This window comes from Schistocerca serialis, chromosome 2 (genome assembly GCF_023864345.2).
Source record: "Schistocerca serialis cubense isolate TAMUIC-IGC-003099 chromosome 2, iqSchSeri2.2, whole genome shotgun sequence".
NCBI lineage: Eukaryota > Metazoa > Arthropoda > Insecta > Orthoptera > Acrididae > Schistocerca > Schistocerca serialis.
This window is the reverse complement of record NC_064639.1, coordinates 1,044,522,915-1,044,531,606: the sequence shown is the minus strand read 5'-3', so window position 1 is coordinate 1,044,531,606 and position 8,692 is coordinate 1,044,522,915. Positions and strand designations below refer to the sequence as shown.

The following is an 8,692-nucleotide window of genomic DNA, read 5'->3' as shown; positions in this document are numbered from 1 at the left end:
CGAAATCTGAGGGTGGGTGCGATGGGGAGGTTCCCTTGTTGTGTGGAACTATGAAAAAAATAAGCAAAATATACGAACTGAATAGTCCATGCGCAAGATAGGCAATATCAAGGATAATGTGAGCCGAGGAGCACTGTGGTCCTGTGGTTAGCGTGAGCAACTGCGGAGCGAGAGGTCCTTCCCTCGAGTGAAAAATTTATTTTTTTTATTTTCAGACAATTATCAAAGTTCAAGCACTCACACATAATCAACTTTCCAGGACATGTTCAGTTTGCTTGGACATATGCAGGATTTGACGGTCTACACACGGAAAAATTTGAAAACGTTAAAAACGTTTTGACAGAGCAAAGAGAAAACTGTGCGACTGTGAAACTGTTGCATTCATTTGTTGCAGTTTATGTGACAAACTCTTATGTTTTCATCGCTTTTTTGGGAGTGATCATCACATCCACGAGAAAACCTAAATCGGGCAAGGTAGAAGAATCTTTTTAACCATTCACGAAGTGTACAAGTTAGGTGGGTCGACAACATATTCTTGTCATGTGACGCACATGACGTCACCAGTGTCATATAGAATATATCAGACGTGTTTTCCTGTGGAGGAATCGGTTGACCTATGACCTTGCGATCAAATGTTTTCGGTTCCCATTAGAGAGGCACGTCCTTTCGTCTACTAATCGCACGGTTTTGCAGTGGGGTCGCAAAACACAGAAACTAAACTTATTACAGTGAACAGAGACGTCAATGAAACACGACAGATCATAACTTTGCGAAAATAAAGAAAGTAAAATTTACACTCGCAGGAAGGCTTGAACCAAGGACCTCTTTTTAATCTCATATATGCGCGTTCGTTGCATCTGCTCGGGGCGGACGTCGTAAGATATCCTTTGAAGTTCGTTGTTGATCGATTAACTCAGTTCTTTTATTACAGAGGGCAGCTAACAATCTGACCGAACACGCTAAGCTATCGTGCGGGCGACCTCTCGTTCCGCAGCTGCTCACGCTAACCACGGGACCATCGCACTCCTGGCCGCATGTGATCAATAATGTTCGTATATTGCACATGGACTACTCAGTTTCTATATTTTGTTTATTTTTTTCATAGTTCCACACAACTTCTTCCTGTTTTCTCGATTGACGTGTGTTCAGTTTTTCAAGGCCTATCCACTGTGCCAACTTATAACTAAAGCTGAGGGGGGTGCGATGGGGAGGTTCCCTTGTAAGATTACAGGTGCACTACTTTGAACAGGAACGCGTCTGTAAATAGTCACGTGAGAAGGTTTAGTCGCCGCTACGACGGGGAATGCGGTTTCCTTTGTCGACCAGTACTTGACTACTCATGTGTGTAAATAATGTAAAACAATTACTGAGACTGATCCACACAATAAGAGCAAAATAAAAAAACATCTCTGCAATGAACTATCTAGTATGGGAGAGAAAAACCAGTGAAATTGTATGTTTAATGCAAGGCTTTTGTGAACACGAGAATGCTGACAAGGATGGTTGCTAAGATATTGTGTATAGAAAAAGTATTCCATAACCGATCATTATTAAAAATCATGTTTTTCTAACAGGGAATAAATGATGTTTTTCTAAGCCCGAGTAAAGTTTTTTCTTGCACCGTTAAGTTTGACGCATCTCCGCATGTGCTTACTCTACCGGTAGCAGCGAAGATAATTTCGCAAGGAAACGGAAAGAAATTTCGTGATTATAGGCACAGCAAGAACGGTTTTACCTCGGTATAATTCCTTCATACGTGAGATACGGTCACATGTAACACTGTTTTTCATTGCTTTAAGATCACATGTCACTAACGTAACTATAGTACTGATATAACGAACTTTTAAAAATAGTGTCTGTGCAATTTAACCGCCGGCCGCGGTGGTCTCGCGGTTCTAGGCGCGCAGTCCGGAACCGCGCGACTGCTACGGACGCAGGTTCGAATCCTCCCTCGGGCATGGATGTGTGTGATGTCCTTAGGTTAGTTAGGTTTAAGTAGTTCTACGTTCTAGGGGACTGATGACCACAGCTGTTAAGTCCCATAGTGCTCAGAGCCATTTGAACCATTTTGCAATTTAACCGTTTCTTCGCTGTTCACACATGCGAACAGTTCCTGAACGCAAAAAGTGGAGCGCACTTCTCTCCAGGATCTCATACGGAAAACAAAATCCGTGGTACGAATCTGACACAGGAACAACGTATCGTTCTACTTGTCGATCTGTGAGAAAGCTCTTTCCGGCAGCATCCAGATTTCTGAATATGATGAGCTCGATACATAAGATACGAAAATTCCACATTTCAGATTAATACGACAGCCACTCTGAAGTGACAGCATATTATAATTTTGTGGCTGTTCCGAAGACAGAGCTCTCGGTTCTCCTGCGCGACAAAACTTTCCTAGAAGAATGAAGGTGAAGCGTTTCCGTTTACGGAGCACGTGAGGAATAGCAGTACGCAGTAGTGGCATGACGCCATCGCATGCTCGGCGGGGGGTGGGGGGGGGGGGTGGGGGGGGAGGGGGAGTGGCTTGTGCGCATGCGTAGCCGAGGTTCCGGCGCCTGCTGTCACAGAAGCGGCACCGTCGCAGCGTGGAACACAGAGGTAGGTGCCGCCTAAGCAATACGCATTTTAGTTTTATGTACACAGTTGTACGTGTTTCTGAATCAACGAACGTATGTAGTATGTCGATGCTAAAGACCGGATTGTTTATGACAGTCGAGTCCTCCGAACAATAACTAGAATATTACGTAGAAGAAGATTTCTGTTCAATTGTAAACTGGTTTTCGATTAACTTTTAAGCAGAAATAACTGTCAGTGCTGCTAGGCGGGACTCAGTTACCGAACACTCATCTCGTTTTTCGTAGTTGAATAGAAAATCAGTAAGAAAATTATTTGTTAGCTCGTATTTAATACGTAACAGTGGTGCGGCAACTTCCCTTATTGGCGACAGTCCTCGAGGACGCAAAGTATATTTCACAGTGACAAGAGTAACCTGTTCAGATGTGTGTGAAATGTTATGGGACTTAACTGCTAAGGTCATCAGTCCCTAAGCTTACACGTTACTTAACCTAAATTATCCTAAGGACAAACACACACACACCCATGCCCGAGGGAGGACTCGAACCTCCACCGGGACCAGCCGCACAGTCCATGACTGCAGCGCCTTAGACCGCTTTGTTTTTTATTCATTTTGTTCGATATAGTTTGTTGCGTTTGGTCTAGGCGGACGTCACAAGACATCCGTTCAAGTTGACCGTTGATTCCTTTATTCAGTTTTTTTTAATTTCAGGGGACAAGCGGCCCTCTGACCGAACACGCTGAGCTACCGTGCCGGCGAGTAACCTGTACTTCGGTGCTATCCACATTTAAGAATACGCAGCCATTTGTGGCTAAGATATGATGGGAGGCATAGACTTATACCTTTATAGGGGACAAATGTCAACAGAGCTTCTCGGTGTAAGGATTGCTGAATTCGCAACTTCAAAGCCGTGAAATTACAGGCGTGTAAAAGTTTCATTTAGAATCTAGCTGTCACCGAACTGTAACTGACAGACTGTTTACATCAGCGCAATCTGTGTGTGCAGCTGCCCTGAGACTCATCGGCATAAATTCAGAGTGCAAGGCATTTAAACAAGACGATGACGTGACTTGTTTATTCTTGACAGCCAACATCTGTTACACATTTCAGGTATTGCAGGAAATAAATAAAAACATGAAATGATCCAAGCGAACAGGTGAAATGAGTAACGGAGCCAGCACGCACATTTCAGATACCGGTGGTTGTTCATAACGCCGTCCTAGTGTCACGTGAGCTCAGCTGTTCACGCCCCCAGCGAGCTGCGTTATCGACTCACGCGGAGTTGCGTTATCGTTATCGAGCTGAAAGTTTCAATAGCACTTGTGAAATATCACTGTTCCAGAAGGTTGAACCACAGTTGACAACCTAGTTTCATTTCAACAACTGTTTTAGTTGCTGAATCTGCCGGCAATTATGAGGTGTGTTCTTCCCGAAATTCGGCAACGCGAATGCTACGGGTCGATACGAACATTTATAGAGCGGATGATTCAGAGCATTTCCTAGACGTAAACAAAACCAAGTGGAAATATTATTTCGGGTGCAAGATCAACAGTTCGTAGCTATGTTCAATACACACTCGTCAACGGACAGCTACTAGGCGTACCAGAGCGAGAAATGAAAACGGTTGCGTGGTTCATTACCTATTTAACTTCAGCGTTTGTCCCGCCTTGTACTGTGTGCGCTAAAGGTGCACTACATTTGGAAATTAAATTTGTTTTAATTCTGTAGCCGTATGTCCTCATGTCACCATAAACATGTTATCTCAAAGATTACGAACCATGCGTAGCACATGTCCGTGAATCTCGTAAATTTTGTCCTATGTTAAACAGTTTTTATCTGCCACGAAGTTCAAAACAGATACATCCTGAAAAGCCATTTCTCTGCAATATCCTTCTTCCAGGAAAACTTTTGCGAAGTTTGGAAAATAGGAGAGAGATGCTGACAGTGTGGAATATGTTAGGGCTGGTCGGTAAGAGCATTTCCCGAGAAGGCAAGGTTCTGGGTTCGGTTCCCGGTTCGGTACACACATTTAATCTGCCGGAAGGTTAGAAACACCATAAGCTCCGCTGTAGAGTGGAAGATCGGTTTCTGTCTGTATGTGGGCTTTCTGAGATGGAAAGACTAACATTTACTTGTAGGTTGTTAGGAATGGACAATGTATCACATCGACAGTCGATCATTCGAGATGAGGGAACGGTCCAGATCTGCCCTCTTTCCTCTGTCGCAAGCAAGCTCGCTCCTCTACAAGGTAGCTAAAAAGGCCCAACACTGAATAGTTTATCACGGATGTGAATCGCTTCTTTCGTTGTTCTCAGCGTCGTATGTTCGTTACGGACGTTGAACACTCAAATTTCTTGTAACTAGCCAGTGACTTACTTTAATGCAGTCGTCTCTCCAATACTTGAATTTTCCAAGATATCGTGGTACATATTTCTAAATTTAATTATCGTTATTTCATGTATGCAAAACCTTGTGCATCTTATCGGGGGAAAAAGTGAAGCACTGTCGCGCCCGGGTTCCCGGGTTCGATTCCCGGCGGTGTCAGGGATTTTCTCTGCCTCGTGATGACTGGGTGTTGTGTGATGTCCTTAGGTTAGTTAGGTTTAAGTAGTTCTAAGTTCTAGGGGACTGATGACCATAGATGTTAAGTCCCATAATGCTCAGAGCCATTAGCACCATTTTTTGAAGCACTGCAAATTCAAAATGAATATGAAAACACCGGTCTGCGTCATTTTCGGTCCAAGATTTGGTACTCGATAATCTGTTTGAAAGGCATGCTGAATTTAAAAGTGCAACTAGTTTTTTCTCTATCAGCTCGTGGTTCTTTACGACTTCATATTAAATAAACTCATAAAAACGCTGTTTTGCCGAAAATTATTTGCCCAACCGTGACTGTAAGACATATATATTACTTCTGGCAAAAAAAGTAAATCATCGACCAGCCACTGTACACGAGATGGTTGCTGTTTTCTACTTTTAAAGCTACGTCCGGTCATTCAGATTTGTATTTTGTCTGGGTTCCCTAAACCGCTTAAGGCGAATGCCGAGAAGATTTCTTGAAGAGGGGCACAGACAGTTAATCCCAATCTTCATGTCTTCCGTCTTTCGATGCATTCTCTGTAAGTTTGCTCATAGGCAGCCGCAAGGGTGGTGAAGGTGGGGGGGGGGGAGGGGGGGGGGGGCGGGTTAATTGCGCCTCCTCCTGTCCCACTGGATTCTGGAGTACAGAGTTTTTATTTAGTACAGAATTCCCACTCTACAATGTAATTTCCCTTGATTCTGCTAAACATTCCGTATAGCCAGCTGTAGCATTATGTGGTTTGTGGAATGACACGACCTGAAACTGACCACCTCATTTATTTCAAAATTTACTATGTTACTCTTGCCCCCCCCCCCCCCTCCACACACACGCATACACACACTCAAACTCACACCCACACTTACCCCTCCCCTGGAAAAAATTCCACGGTTGCCCATGAAATCGAGCACTACATTCGGATGTGTACATACGGGCGAGATGTAGCTTACGATGCAACCCGTCAGCTTTGATCACTGACGCTGTCACTATGCCCATTGTGTCGTCATGCTTTCCCGCGCAGTTAGAGATGTAAACATTATGTAGCGATTGGACGCTCGCCTGAAGTTGGAGCATCCGGTCGGGGACGAAGTTGTAAAATATATATTGGAAGCAAATATCAAAAAACGAACGTGAACTAACAATCCGGACCTGTGTCAGAAGACGCGGTTTCTGAAGAACTCGTAAAAAGCAAAATTAATAAACCAAAGAACGAAGAACTTGAGCTGCATAGCTAAACTAAAGAATTCTCTACATCCAAAACTACAAGACAGAACCTGCTTTACTCTGATGGATTATATCGTACTCTTGACTACAAAAGAACTTGCTGTCAATCTGTTGCACTTTTCCTTACAGCAGGTCGATGTATGATACCGATTACAGGGTTGGATGCTGCAAAAAGTATCTTCAGGTATTCAGCCTGTGCAAGACACAGAAATAGTAACGTAGTAGTCGACCCTGTCAGAATCTGACCGTTACCAAAACTCATTACTTCATGACCTATTCCAAAATGGTTACTCTTTTTACCAATCTGAACTCCACTTTGCGATATATCTGCAGTAATAGGCACTTCAAGGATAAAACGCTACATCGGTATGCACAGGGTGTATCAAGAAGAATCATCCGATTTAGCACGTCTGTATTTCTGAAACTAATAAACGGATACAGTGAATTTTGTTTTTTGATGAACGGGAAACTCAAAAAATTTCTTTTCATGCCTTTCATAGGTGTTCAATATGCCCACTTGAGATGCACGGCTTATGACAGTGCGATATTCAAATTGTTCCCACACTGCAGCGAGCATCTCTTGAGTTACAGGTTCCACAGCTGCTGTTACGCGATGTCTTAGTTCATTCATTGTTATTGGTAACAAAGGCACATAAACAGAGTCTTTTATAAGCCCCAACAAGAAATAATCACATACAGTCAGGTATGGTGACCTTGTACGTCAGTAACGTAAGGCTGAATCATTTGGACCAGTGCGACCGATCCAACGTTCAGTAATCCTTCGATTTAAAAATTCCCGCACTTCCAGATGCTAGTGTGGCGGTGCCCCATCGTGTTGGTAAATTAAGTCGTTCGAATCAGTCTCCAACTGTGGGAAAAGAAAGTTCTGAAGCACATCGAGATATGTGCTTCTTGTAACTGTGTTCTCGGCAAAGAAGAATGGGACCATACTCCTTTCCCGTGAAACTGCACAAAACACATTAAATTTTGGAGAACCTAGCGGGAACCATGTAAAACTCGAGAGTTTGCACTTTCCACCAGTACACTGTTCACGCACTAGTCTCAAACAACATAATATTTATTATTTTTTTAAAAACCGGATGATTCTTGTTGATACAGCCTGTATATTTACGAGTATATACAGGGTGTTACAAAAAGGTACGGCCAAACTTTCAGGAAACATTCCTCACACACAAATAAAGAAAAGATGTTATGTGGACATGTGTCCGGAAACGCTTAATTTCCATGTTAGAGCTCATTTTAGTTTCGTCAGTATGTACTGTACTTCCTCGATTCACCGCCAGTTGGCCCAATCGAAGGAAGGTAATGGTGACTTCGGTGCTTGTTTTGACATGCGACTCATTGCTCTACAGTACTAGCATCAAGCACATCGGTACGTAGCATCAACAGGTTAGTGTTCATCACGAACGTGGTTTTGCAGTCAGTGCAATGTTTACAAATTCGGAGTTGGCAGATGCCCATTTGATGTATCGATTAGCAAGGGGCAATAGCCGTGGCGCGGTACGTTTGTATCGAGACAGATTTCCAGAACGAAGGTGTCCCGACAGGAAGACGTTCGAAGCAATTGATCGGCGTCTTAGGAAGCACGGAACATTCCAGCCTATGACTCGCGACTGGGGAAGACCTAGAACGACGAGGACATCTGCAATGGACGAGGCAATTCTTCGTGCAGTTGACGATAACCCTAATGTCAGCGTCAGAGAAGTTGCTGATGTACAAGGTAACGTTGACCACGTCACTGTTATCGAGAGTGCTATGGGAGAACCAGTTGTTTCCGTACCATGTACAGCATCTGCAGGCACTATCAGCAGCTGATTGGCCTCCACGGGTGCACTTCTGCGAATGGTTCATCCAACAACGTGTCAATCCTCATTTCAGTGCAAATGTTCTCTTTACGGATGAGGCTTCATTCCAACGTGATCAAATTGTAAATTTTCACAATCAACATATGTGGTCTGACGAGAATCCGCACGCAATTGTGCAACCACGTCATCAACACATATTTTCTGTGAATGTTTGGGCAGGCATTGTTGGTGATGTCTTGATTGGGCTCCATGTTCTTCCACCTACGTTCAATGGAGCACGTTATCATGATTTCATACGGGGTTTCTACCTGTGCTGCTAGAACTTGTGCCGTTACAAGTACGACACAACATGTGGTTCATGCTCGATGGAGCTCCTGCACATTTCAGTCGAAGCGTTCGTACGCTTCTCAACAACAGATTCGGTGACCGATGGATTGGTAGGGGCGGACCAATTCCATGGCCTCCACGCTCTCCTGACCTCAACCC

At 43.8% G+C, this 8,692-nt stretch overlaps 1 protein-coding gene across 1 annotated transcript in view; it reads left to right on the top strand.

Moving 5' to 3' along the window:
* Positions 1-2,548: 2,548 nt before the first annotated feature.
* The window catches only part of LOC126458479 (serpin B8-like), a 266,413-nt gene continuing 260,269 nt past the window's right edge, over positions 2,549-8,692 (top strand). The window contains exon 1 of the mRNA XM_050095572.1: positions 2,549-2,601. The gene's annotated coding sequence lies outside the window, so the exon portion shown is untranslated. The remainder of the gene's footprint in view (positions 2,602-8,692) is intronic.